A 12,617-nucleotide genomic window follows, 5' to 3' on the forward strand; every position below is an offset into this window, starting at 1 on the left:
TTGGAACATTTAACAGATGAACAACAGTAGATATGTTGTGTCAGCAAGGTGGACAGCCCGCCTGATTTCATACCTTTCACTGTATTTCCCACTTCGAAACTTCCCTTCACCTATGCCTCTCCTTCCTCTTTACTCCCCCCCCCCCCCCCCCCCAAAAAAAAAAAAGATCGGTTGTTCATCTGTTATATACAAATGTCTTCGTTTTAAGACAGTACAGGATGTTTTCGTTTTAAATAGCTTCCAATGGTGTAGTTGTTACGGTACACGAATTGAAAACTTATTTGTGGATAAATATGCCTGAGAATATTCCGTAGTTCCTTCCTAATGTATTAGTTTACAGTGCCTAGATACGGGAATTTAACGTAATGTACGTCTTTGTGGAACTGGGAACCTCCACCATTGGTATAAATTTTTTATTTTACAATCTACTCGGAATTAAATTAGAAACAAAATCATGCGAATACTTCCGTATCAAATTATTTATAATTAGTACGCTAATTAGGTTATAAGCTGTATTTATTAATAACTTTTTGATTGTATGCAGTTTATATAGTTTTGGACAAAGACTAAGTTAATGCAAAGAATGTAGATTTATGGCAAACTAACACAAGAAACTAACCTCCACTGTTAGTAATAATATTTCAAAAATAGTCAAAAGTCAAAAAGTCAGTTTAGAAAAAAAAGTAAAAAAAGTCAAAAGTCAAAGTCAAACAAAAGTCAAGTTTGAGTCAAAAAAAGAGTTTAGAATTTTACTCAATTTCTTAAGTAAATGCCAAGTCTCAATGTTTAGAATTCATCTACGAAGAAAACTTCTCAATTTGTGAAAAATCCTTAAAGATAAGAAAGATGCCTTCCACTAACCAACAATACAAAAATAGGCTTGAATTCTGCCGGTGATATATATATATGCATATTTTTCTCGAAATTACTTTTACAAATTACCATAAGATCGGTTCACTGTCAATTACAAAAATACCCCATCTATTTGTGTAAACAGTTTACCATAAAAATAAAAAGCTTCTGCTTTTTATTTTGCAGATGTTTCGCTCTCTAATAACTTACCAAGATGCTTCCTGTTTAAACCAAAATTACACGAACCTTCTCAAGATAAACAATGAAGTATCAATTGAGATGTTTCTCCTAAGTGGGATATTTGTGAATAGAATCCAACATCCAAACTCGCTTTTGAAACATAATTATTAAATTTTACGAGCTCCGATTTCTTTAACAAGTTGAGAAATATTCTCAATCGTATAATTATTTGTAATACAAGTTGCACTTAGAATTGGTACTTAAAAAGTTGCTAATTTATGGTTAAAAGTACCAATAGAAGACTGGACAACCCTGTTTCTGAATTTTGGGAAGACCAATAAAGTTAACCTGGTTTAAAGCCCCAGGTACATAATAAATTTGATCACCTACTTGACTTTTAATGTCTTAAAAAGCTATTTAATTTGAGTTCAAGCTTTAAAACTTGAGACACGTCACATTTCAATCATCTGAATTTAGAGAAGTCCCCCGAAGAAACTATTAACCTAAGTATTACAATAATCAATTATATTTTAAGTTGTACCGCTCCATAACCTTTATCACGTCTGGTAAATATATGATTTTCATCATTCTTCAATTTGTCAAAATATCTATATATTTAGAATGTTCTTTCTTTTCCTGAGATATTGATTTACATCCATTCTTATAAGAAGTTTTAAGCACGGCAGATATTTTATGGCAAATAGAGTTAAAACTCTCAGAGCCATACTTATTACTGACCAGTAATTTATGACTTAAAATTTTGAACCCAAGGACAATTATTGTTACGGTTATTTCCACTATATTTGGTTTATACTTTTACTGTCGTCTTCGACTTTATATATATATATATATATATATATATATATATATATATATATATATATATATATATATATATATATTTATATATATATATATATATATTATATATTTATATATATATATATATATATATTATATATATATATATATATATATATATATATATATATATATATATATATATATATATATATAATTTTTTTTTTTTTTTTTTTTTAATATAGGAAGGGAGTACCACCTCTAGCTGGAAGAAGGGGGACCCATAGCCTCGGAGGAAACCACGCATTAGAGGGAATGTTTAGATCCCCTCCAATACAGTTTCTGTGTGCTTTTCTCCTACCACCCCCTTCCTTTTTTATTTTTTGTGCTTTATTATGCATTTGATGGTTACAAGATATACATGGGTTGATACAAAAATAATAATGCAAAAAGGTGCTTAAAGGTTATGGATCTCTTGAAAAACACAACAATGGGAAACATTGATGAATGTCACAGACGGGTTCGATCATTGTTGCAAGTCAAACACTTCTTCGAATTCCTCTGAAGTTGGACTAGTGCCCAAGACGCAACAGGCATTTCCCCTCTCGCAACACTGAGGCGCTGGAACAAGAAACTTTTTGCTCTCTGGTCTTTTGTAGCGCTGATCAATTTATCCCCCAATTCCTTCAGGAACTTCAATGCACATTTTCCCCACGAACCGAGGGTCTCCGAGCCGATCGGAACAAAGCTGTAGCAGTGTGCTAGACCTCTGTATTTAATAATTTTCTGCGATTCCCTGAAAGAAGCAGCACCACCGCTTTCACGTGTGCTGTAGTGGAGGTAGGTACTGGCAAGTGTGGCAGCGCACGTGTAGTCCCATACCACTTGCTTACCATCCTTCCAAGGTAGCAAGGTGACCCCATCAGGGCGCTTCTGAGGGTCGTTAGGTCTGGATAAGTGTGGTTCTCTTTGTGCCGGGCAGCGGGCTGTGGCGAGGCTCCTCTTGATGATGTCGTTGACTTCTTCATGTCTTGCAATTTTACCCTTTGATTTACGACATACCAGACCATGACGACCATATTGGTCTGCCATCGCAGTTCCGCAGATGCACCTATGTTCGGTGAGGATGGGGGCGGCAAGGCGAAGGGCAACTCCAATACGGAGAGCCTCATGACTGAGGCGAGTTCCCAGGGCTGCATTGGGCACAGCAAATAAGAAATCCCCGGCGTGGGGTGCTGTTACCGCTAGGAGGCGGGCTTTGTTTTCAGCATCAGCATTGTCAATCATTGCTGTGACAGTCTTTTCCATTATGGGGCTATCCCAGTGGGCCTGCTTGTGGTCTTTTGGGACTTGTGGTCGGGGTTGAGGGTGTGCAATGGTGTCCCATTGTCTGGCTGCTTCGATGAACGTTTGATCATGAGTTCCCGCTGTCTCTCTCATACGCTCTGGTAGGATCTGCCCTACCAATTCGTTGGCTGCTGTACATGAGGATAAGAATGCTGGAAGTGCTACCTCAGTTGCCTTTCGTATGCCTATCCCTCCAAATCTCACTGGTAGTGTTGCTTGGTCCCACTGACTGTCATCTAAATCTAGGTTGAGCGCCTTCCTGAATATTGACCTGAGGAGCTCATCATATTGATTTAGAAGTGGGTTGCCAAAAGTTGGTGCACACCTTAAGAAGTATGTTAGCCTGGGCAAGGTAAGGCACTTTGTGAGAAGGTAGAGGGCATCGTGGGAGTCCAAGTCCCCAATTCTCTCTTCCATCCTCTTTAGGTCTCTAAACTTTTCGTCAAGGACCGCAGCAATAGCATTGTGGCCCAGAGGTGCTCCGAGTAGTGTGCTGTCGGTAGGTTTAACGACTGAGGCTTCTGGTAGAACTGATTTCACTGCTCTAATGATTACTTCACTGGATGCAATAATTTCGCACTTGGAGGGGTTAAGAACGAGACCCATGGACTCCCCCCGTGTCTTCACCAGCTGTAGGTCTTCTAGCAGGGAATCTTGTGTGCCTGCCAGAGTGCCATCATCCAGGAACCAGATGTTGAGCTCGCTGGACAGTCTGGTTGTAATTTCTCGAACCGCTATGCAAAAGAGGAACGGTGCAAGTGGGTCACCCTGTTGAATTCCCTCTGCTGAGGTGACTTCATGTTTGCCAAACAGGAGGGTTGAGTCTTTGCTGTAGCCTGCTGACACAAACGGGAGAATGCTTGGGCAATGTTCCTGGACTGCAGTGAGGATTGCTTCCCTTTTGACCGAGTTGAAAGCGTTTTTAAAAATTGTTTTTAAAAATTAAAAAAAAAACATATATATATATATATATAATATATATATATATATATATATATAATATATATATATATATATATATATATATATATATATATAATGTTTAAATTTGTCTGATTTCCTTCAAATTAAGTTTGAATTGTAGCTAAACTTCAAGACTTTATTGTAATATTAAAAATAAAGCAAAACATATTTTGGATATTTTTTTGTGGGGGGGGGGCGGGGAGGTCCCCATTAACCTGTAGCTCTTTTTGCTCATTGAAGAATCGAATTTCCTTCCCAAGATGTAAACTTATTACTGTACACCAGATGTTTTGCCATTCATGTGTGTGTTGCTATGCCAGTTGTAACAGTGAAAGGGAAGGGAACTATGAGGGGGGAAAGCACCAAGCCATTGCGACTATTTAGCACTGGGAAGGGGTCAGGTTTTGGGATGGGACCGAGCACCGAGTCTGCTCTCTCGGCCACAAAGGAGACCTGTCATCGTTTATCCAAAGTAGATATAGCGGCAGTTGTGAGTAATGACCCTGGAAAACAATTGGTATTTATACTTTTCCATATGCAAAGGTTAGAGTGTTGTCACAGCATAGCCCCGAGCTTCTGGGATGAGATGTGGTTAATGGTTGAACTAGGCATTACGCCACAAAGGGCCCTGCGGTATGCTTGAACTAATTAAGCAGCTTTCAGGCTGTGCTCCAATGAAAACAACACTTGGTCTGTACTTGTATTAACTGAAAAATAGAGCCTCAGATGCCCCGTGCTTGAAGCCTTGCTTGAAGTCCACAGTGCCATTCTCGATCCAAGGCACCTGCAAGTGTCTAGTGCAACATGACAGCTGGTCTTGAAGTCGTCCAACGACTTATGCCACTTTGGGGGAAATGTTAACAAGAGGTCTCTAGCAGAGCGACTTTTCCTTCAACTAGAACGTCGACTACTTAGTAACAGATGATTTATTTGACATTTACTGAATAAATTGGGATTAATTACAAAAAGAGCATTTCTTAGTTAATGTTAGTAGCCATCTTACTGTTATTTATCGTAAACGAAGATTAACAGGGTAATATATTTTTTCTACATTTATTAAAGATAAAAGCAAAAACATTATTTAATTGAACTTTCCGTCTTTGTTGTAATTACAAATTATTTTATGTTGAATTTAACTTCTTGCATTCTTCGATCAAATACTTTTCTAAACAAATTGTTTTACGTGACTTTGTAGAAGATATTAAATACTATATTTTTACCTATTGTTAAAATTCCCAGTCCATAAAGACATTATTGTAAATTTCATTGTTTGGGTACTGTTAGCTATCAAGTTAGAAAGGAACTTTGCAACATTCTTTGACATTCCTATTCGTAAATTAGCTTTTGTTTTGTGTTTAGAAATAATCATGGTTTTGAACCCTATTTAAAACACCAAAATTCTTCTCTCTTTGATCTGAGATCTGGTGTTGTTTACTCATTTAAAACTTGAACTGTGACGTTCAATGCAGAGGGGTGATGAACAGGAAGAGTGTGAAGAAGACGGGAGGTCAGAGGAATTAAAAGACTGGGTTAAAGAGGGGAAACAGTAGGAAGTGAAGAGAGGAGGAGGAGGAGAAGGGTTTAAGGGGGAAATTGGAGGGAAACGGGGGAGGAAGAGGGGAGTGAAAACGGGTGAGGGGAAAGTGAGAAAAGAAGGGGAGAGGAGAAAGAGAGAGTTGCGAATATGGGGGAGAGATAGACAATGAAGGGAAGACTGTCTATTTGAGGATGAAGTGAAGAATGGCAAGAGTATGGAGACGGATAGACAGACCCGGGCACGATTGGATACTCCGTCGTTTATGAATATATAACAGAATGTCTGTCAGTATATTTTTCTTTCCAATGGTGGAAGTCAAATGCTTGGGGCGTGTGTGGGCAGGGAGGGAGGAGACGGGGGGTGGGGGTGGAAGGACATATATATGTGTGTGTGTGTGTGTGTGTGTGTGTGTGGCCAGTGAGGGAGATGGGTGTGTGTGTCTTAGCTCTCGTCTAAACTTAGACGAGAGCTAATTGCACTCGTCTAAGTTTGCTTACAGAGGGGTTGAGCTTTGGTTCTTTGGTCCCGCCTGTCAATCAACTGATGTACAGGATCCTGAGCCTACTGGGCTCTATCATATCTACATTTAAAACTGTGTATGGAGTCTGCCACATCACATCCCAATGCATTTGTTAATTACTCTGACATTGAAAAATTATTTCTTATGTCTTCGTGGCGTTTGGCTGCTGAGAGGAGATGAGAAGTGTATGTAAGTGGAGGTAGGGAGGGCTTTCTGGGGTGATATGAGCCAGCTGTGTGTGGGGGGATTGGACATGTGGGGATTATGTGAGGTGTGAGAGATGGGGAGGAGTGTGTTGTGGAGGAATGTAGATGGTATGAAGATGTTTACATTGATGACGACAGTGAGGATTGCTATGGTGATTGGGGGGAGATATGGAGGGTGCATGGGTGAGTGTAGGGGAAAACAAGGGCACCGGATTGTCCCAGGCACCGCCAGGTACCCAATGTAGGCGATGAGTCACAATAACGTGGCTGAAGTATGTTGACCAGACCACACACTAGAAATTGAAGAGACGACGACGTTTCGGTCCGTCCTGGACCATTCTCAAGTCGATTGATTCTCAAGTCGAAACGTCGTCGTCTCTTCAATTTCTAGTGTGTGGTCTGGTCAACATACCCAGTGTAGTCTAGCTAGTATATCTAGAAATGGTCATATCTGCTTGTGATAACAGCTTGATGGTTAAAAGCAACCTCAGAATACTGAGAAAAAAAAATTGTACCACTTAGGGGCTATTCATGCCCGTGCCACCTCTTGGGTGGCTTAATCTTTATCAATCAATCAATCACCTGCTTGTCTCTCCCAAAGTAAGGTGGGGAAGGCGCAGGGGGTCAATGCTAACTCCAGCTTTCAGCTAACCTCACCCAATATTATTTTTTTTCAAGGTGACACCTTGGTTTTGGAACGTCACAGATCAGTCAGACTTGGCCCCTAGTGCCACCATTTAAGAATTATTTGCGACCTGTGGCGACCCCTGTGATTTTCATTAAGCCTGAAATTGGAGATTTATTTTTGGAAGAGTTTTTAGAAGTTTTCAGCACTTTGTATTGTTAAATTTTCTGAGAGAGAGAGAGAGGGGGTGAGAGGGGAATGTTGGGACGAGAGAATTAGAGACGGGAGATAAGGGGCGAGAAAGATGAAGAACGAGAAAGTGTGGGTAAGAGACGGAAAGGGGGAGGAGAAAGAAAGGGGTGATTGAGAGAGATGAGATGGAAGAGGAAGGATGCTAAGGAAGATGGGAAGAGTAAAGAGGAGGGATATGGGGGGAGAGGAGGGGAAGGGATAGAGGGAAGAGAGTCGGGGGGGGAAGGGGAGATCGACAAGAAAACAGCCAGGAATCCAATTTAGTTTATATACACTATTGGGGATACCCAGCAGTGCCCGGGTCGCCCTAGTGTCACCCACACACCCTCCAAGTCTACGCCCCTCCCCCCCCCCAACCATATCCACACACCCTCCCTCATCTCCTCCAGTTTTTGTACTAACACATTTAGGTGCATCTGCATTTGTGCAGCTGCCCAAGACTATCTGAAGGGGAGTAGAGTGTGTCAAAAAGCTAGCAACGTGATGCTAAAAAATCCCCATCGCTCAGGATGGTTAGTCATACAGAGGCATGTGATCAGTAGTCTGCACTGACAGACTCTGGGTGCATTATGAGGATATCATCAACACAAGAGTAAGGCAGCAGTGGTACTAAAAGTCCCCATCTCGCAGGATGGTTAGTCATACAGGGCCGTATGTTCAGTAGCCTGCACTGGCAAATTTTGGGTACACTGTGAGGATATCTTCAAGAATACGAGAGTGAATAAAGTAATATTCAAAGGGAACACTGTAGTTCCCTCCATAGGTATTTAAAAGAATGATAAACTCTATTGAGACAGGGCAGAACATTTCATATCTGCAGCCTTCGTGAAGGGAATACAGGGCCCGCCCTTCCTTCAAGAGGGACATGGGGGGCCAAATCCTGATCTCCACCTTTTAACTATTTCCCCATATAATCACAAAGTGACTGACCTCGAACCTTCGCCTGAAAAACAGACATTCTATTTTATAGTTATATTCGGTGCGATTACAGGCAGTGCATGTGTCAACCAGGGGACCTCAGATCTGTATCTCTGTAGGTTTTCCTATTTCCTGTTCATATCTGTATATCTGTCTGTCTCTCAGAATATTTTTTTCATCTTCCTGTTTCTGTCTATTTTCCTGTTTATCAGTTTCTGTCTTCCTACTTCTGTCTTGCTATCTCTTTAATCCTCTCTTTCTCTCTCTTTCTCTCTCTCTCTCCCTTCAGGCCCATAGCGTGTGGTGTAGGAATGGGTGACGTGATTGCCTTTGCTGCAGGAGCGGCCGATTTATTTGACTCCAGCGAGTACCAGCTACTGTTTATTGACACACCGATTTGCCTCTTACGGCCGAGGTATAATAGGAATGTGTTCCTGGCATCATGAGCGCATAACTCTTCATGATGTGATAAAAAAAAGAATAAGAAATAAACAACAATAATAATAATACATGATCAAGTCAATGATATTCTGAGATTTCTCGTGGCTGGTAGATTTGGGGGTCACCTTTTCTTTGATGCCTATTCCAACCCACACATGCTAGGCATGTAAAGAACTTATTGGGGACTTTTCTTTTTTTTTTTAGTGCAAATGGTCCCTAAACGTGTAGCCCCGAATCTCAGACTGACAAACAGACAGATATTTCCATTCACGCGTATCCAGACCATCCATGTTGGGCATGTACCTAAAAGTAATTATTGGGAAAAATATTGATGAAGCTAGCCCCAAGCGTCTGGCCTAGAACCTCAGACAAACTGACAGACATATAAATATAATATATATAAACATAATATGTTTACGTATGACCAGGAAAGAAAATAACCAAGAAATTATTTGAGTTCTGTCATGTATATTTTATCACGTGAGTAAAAGAAACTTAATGTATTAATGAGGATTGATTGATGAAGATTAAGCCACCCAAAAAGGTGGCACGGGCATGAATAGCCCGTAAGTGGTGGCCCTTTTGAGCCATTACCAGTATCAATAGATGATACTGGAGATCTGTGGAGGTGCGACTGCACCCTGCGTGACGGGAGATGTCTCTCTCCCGTGATTAATGAGGGTTCATGAACATAAGAACATAAGATCCCTATTAATTATAATAGGGATCAGAATTAATGTAATTGTTAACTCACTGAAAGAGTTCTTCCTTCCACGAGCGGCCGTCAGAGAACACGAAAAACTCTCAACCATTCCCGTATTTCCTTACCATTCCCTCTTAACTCCTACATAGCAACACGTTATCCTGAAGCGAATTAAAACTTAATAAATCCTCCTCAAAGACATTAGTGCATGCAAATAGGCATTAGGCATTAGGCATGCAGATAGGCATTAGGCAGTAGGCATGCAGATAGTCCGTCGATGCTAATCATTGAAAATTCTCCAACTATGATTTGAATGTAAATCCCACGGAACAATTTGCACTATTCTCTGCAACATGGAGGAATGTTGCCTCCTTCCCGGTGTCTCTCACAAGCTCCCCGGATGCTGCGATTAAAGTGAGGAGAAGATCGGTAGGCGGAAGAGAGAGTGAGTTTGGAGGAGAATTGAGGGAGAGAGAGGGGGGAGGGAGAGGAGAGAGGGGGAAGGGAGTGGGAGGGAGGCAGTTAACCCGTAGAGACATTGATTGAGAAAAGGGAGTAAGTAGGGATTAAGGGAGAAAGACGGTTAAGGGAGGCATTATGGAAGGGAGGAACAGATCAGGAAGCTGTAGGGATGCTCAGGTTGTGCCTCTCTCTTGATTTTATATGACCAACGTAACTATAGTCGTTGGGCGTAGTGTGATACGGTCTGTATTGGTCGTGTTGGCGTGGTGATTGTGAGTGGTGGTGGTTGAGTGGTGATTGGGAGTGATGGTGGTGCCTGTGTGGTGATTGGAAGTGATGGTGGTGCCTGTGTGGTGATTGGAAGTGATGGTGGTGGCTGTGTAGTGACTGGGAGTGATGGTGGTGGCTGTGTGGTGATTGTGCTGGTTGGTTTAGCAATTTAGACGAGTCTGTGTGATATTGTGGTAATTTTGAGAAGTGTAGCATAGACGTAATGAATAAGGAGATCTTAATTTGGTTTATAGTGACCAATGCATTGTTGTTTCTTATGAAGGTATTATAAGTGTGCTTGTGTTGGTAGTTATGAAATTATAAGTGTGTTCGAAATGCTTCGAATTCTCAGTAAATTTGTATTTCAAGTAATAATTGTGTGGTGTTTTCTGGTCAGCTGAATTATGTGTTGTGAGGAGAGTGCGTTAGTGTAGTTATGGAGAGGAGGCTATTGGTCACGAAGTGGAATTAACTCATTAGACATGTTGATAAAAAAATGGGCACTGTGTAATTAACAGTGTGGACATTTTATTATTAACAGTGTTGGCATTAAGAAAGTGACCAGGTTAATACTAACAACATGGCTATGTAGATACCAACACCGCGGACTCGTTGGTATTGGCAGTGTTCTCAAGTAATTATTAACAAAATTGGCACACATGGGGTGCCATTAATGATCTCTGGTCAAACATATTAACAACTTGGTTACGCTATGTTCCCAGTTATCCCCTCCTTGTTTCTCTATCAGATTCTCCAGTTTACAGGTAAGGAAGAAATTGTTTGAATGAAGTTATTTAGGGAGGTAACTACGTTCTTGGACTCGATTAAGTTTATCAGGCACGACCATCCATGTTGCTCTTCTGTTACTAATTTGATTCTCTCTAGGCAGACCAATATTCTAAAATTGATTGCTTTCATTATCACTGTGTTCGGAATGCTTGCCAGTGGCATGAGTCTATAATTGAGTGCCTGCTGTCTGTCCCATTGCTTGATGTTGCAACCGCGTTTGCAATTCTTCTATTTGGTTTTTCTGTCGAGGTTTCTGAAGTGTTTGTTGGTTGAGTGTTATAATAAATAATTTAGTTATTAGCATCCTTCAGCAATGTATACTGAGATTAAGTATGGCTCAGATGTGCTTATTTTCTTTTATATTTTGACTGCTTTATTGTCTATTGATTCTTTTGACTCCTTTCATTTGGTATGAAAATGGTTCATATGTAAAGAATTCTTGGCATATTTTATTGACTTCTATTCCCAACCACTTGGGCTGGACGGTAGAGTGACGGTCCCGCTTAATGCTGGTCGGCGTTCAATCCCCGACCGTCCACCAAGTGGTTGGGCACCATTTCTTTCTCCCCCCCCCCTCCCCCGTCCCCATCCCAAATCCTAATCCTGAACCCTTCCTAGTTCTATATGCGTCGAAATGGCTTAGCGCTTTCCCCTGATAATTCCCTCCCCCCTCCAATACACACACTTCCTTGTCATTTTCTGTGAGACTATTTCCCCCTATTTGTCTCTTTCACCTGATCATATGGTCTCTGGCCGCTATTTTTTTATCCTCCTTAAATAACTTCACATCAGCTTTTGTTGGTCCTTATAGCTTTTTGCTACTGCTGTTTCAGGTACTTTTTTTTTTTAAGGTGTCTCCTCTCTTCCGGTCCTTTTCCGTATCCTCTCTTAATGACCTATTGAACCAAGTGATTACTTTTCCCTTTTTTTAATCTTCATCAGCCAGCGTCTTGAGTGGTATGAAGTGGGTCTGGGGCATGTGTTCATCTCCGGCCATTGAAATCCCATTATATTGTCTTCCCTCTGTTCTAATTCTGTCTTCCCATTGACGGGTAGGTGGCAGGTGCTCTGTATCGGCTCCCTGTCTGTCTGTCTGTGTTCACCCTCCTTCCTAAACCTGCTGGTTACTCTGGCCACGTTTAGGCCTACTTTTGTAAGTGTCGGGTTGTAGTGGACTAATTTTGACGCTCAAATTTGTTGTTGAATTTGGACTTCAAGTTACGGATGGAAGAGGTTTCCACAGCATGTTATTTCGGTGCATGCCTCTTGGAGGTCATGCCTCTTGGAGGTCATGCCTCTTGGAGGTCATGCCTCTTGGAGGTCATGCCTCTTGGAGGTCATGCCTCTTCTTGGTCATGCCTCTTGGAGGTCATGCCTCTTCTTGGTCATGCCTCTTGGGGGTCATGCCTCTTCTTGGTCATGCCTCTTGGGGGTCATGCCTCTTGGAGGTCATGCCTCTTCTTGGTCATGCCTCTTGGGGGTCATGCCTCTTGGGGGTCATGCCTCTTGGGGGTCATGCCTCTTGGAGGTCATGCCTCTTGGGGGTCATGCCTCTTGGAGGTCATGCCTCTTGGGGGTCATGCCTCTTGGAGGTCATGCCTCTTGGGGGTCATGCCTCTTGGAGGTCATGCCTCTTGGGGGTCATGCCTCTTGGGGGTCATGCCTCTTGGAGGTCATGCCTCTTGGAGGTCATGCCTCTTGGGGGTCATGCCTCTTGGAGGTCATGCCTCTTGGAGGTCTTGCCTCTTGGG

The sequence above is a fragment of the Procambarus clarkii genome, chromosome 53 (genome assembly GCF_040958095.1).
Source record: "Procambarus clarkii isolate CNS0578487 chromosome 53, FALCON_Pclarkii_2.0, whole genome shotgun sequence".
NCBI classification, from domain to species: domain Eukaryota; kingdom Metazoa; phylum Arthropoda; class Malacostraca; order Decapoda; family Cambaridae; genus Procambarus; species Procambarus clarkii.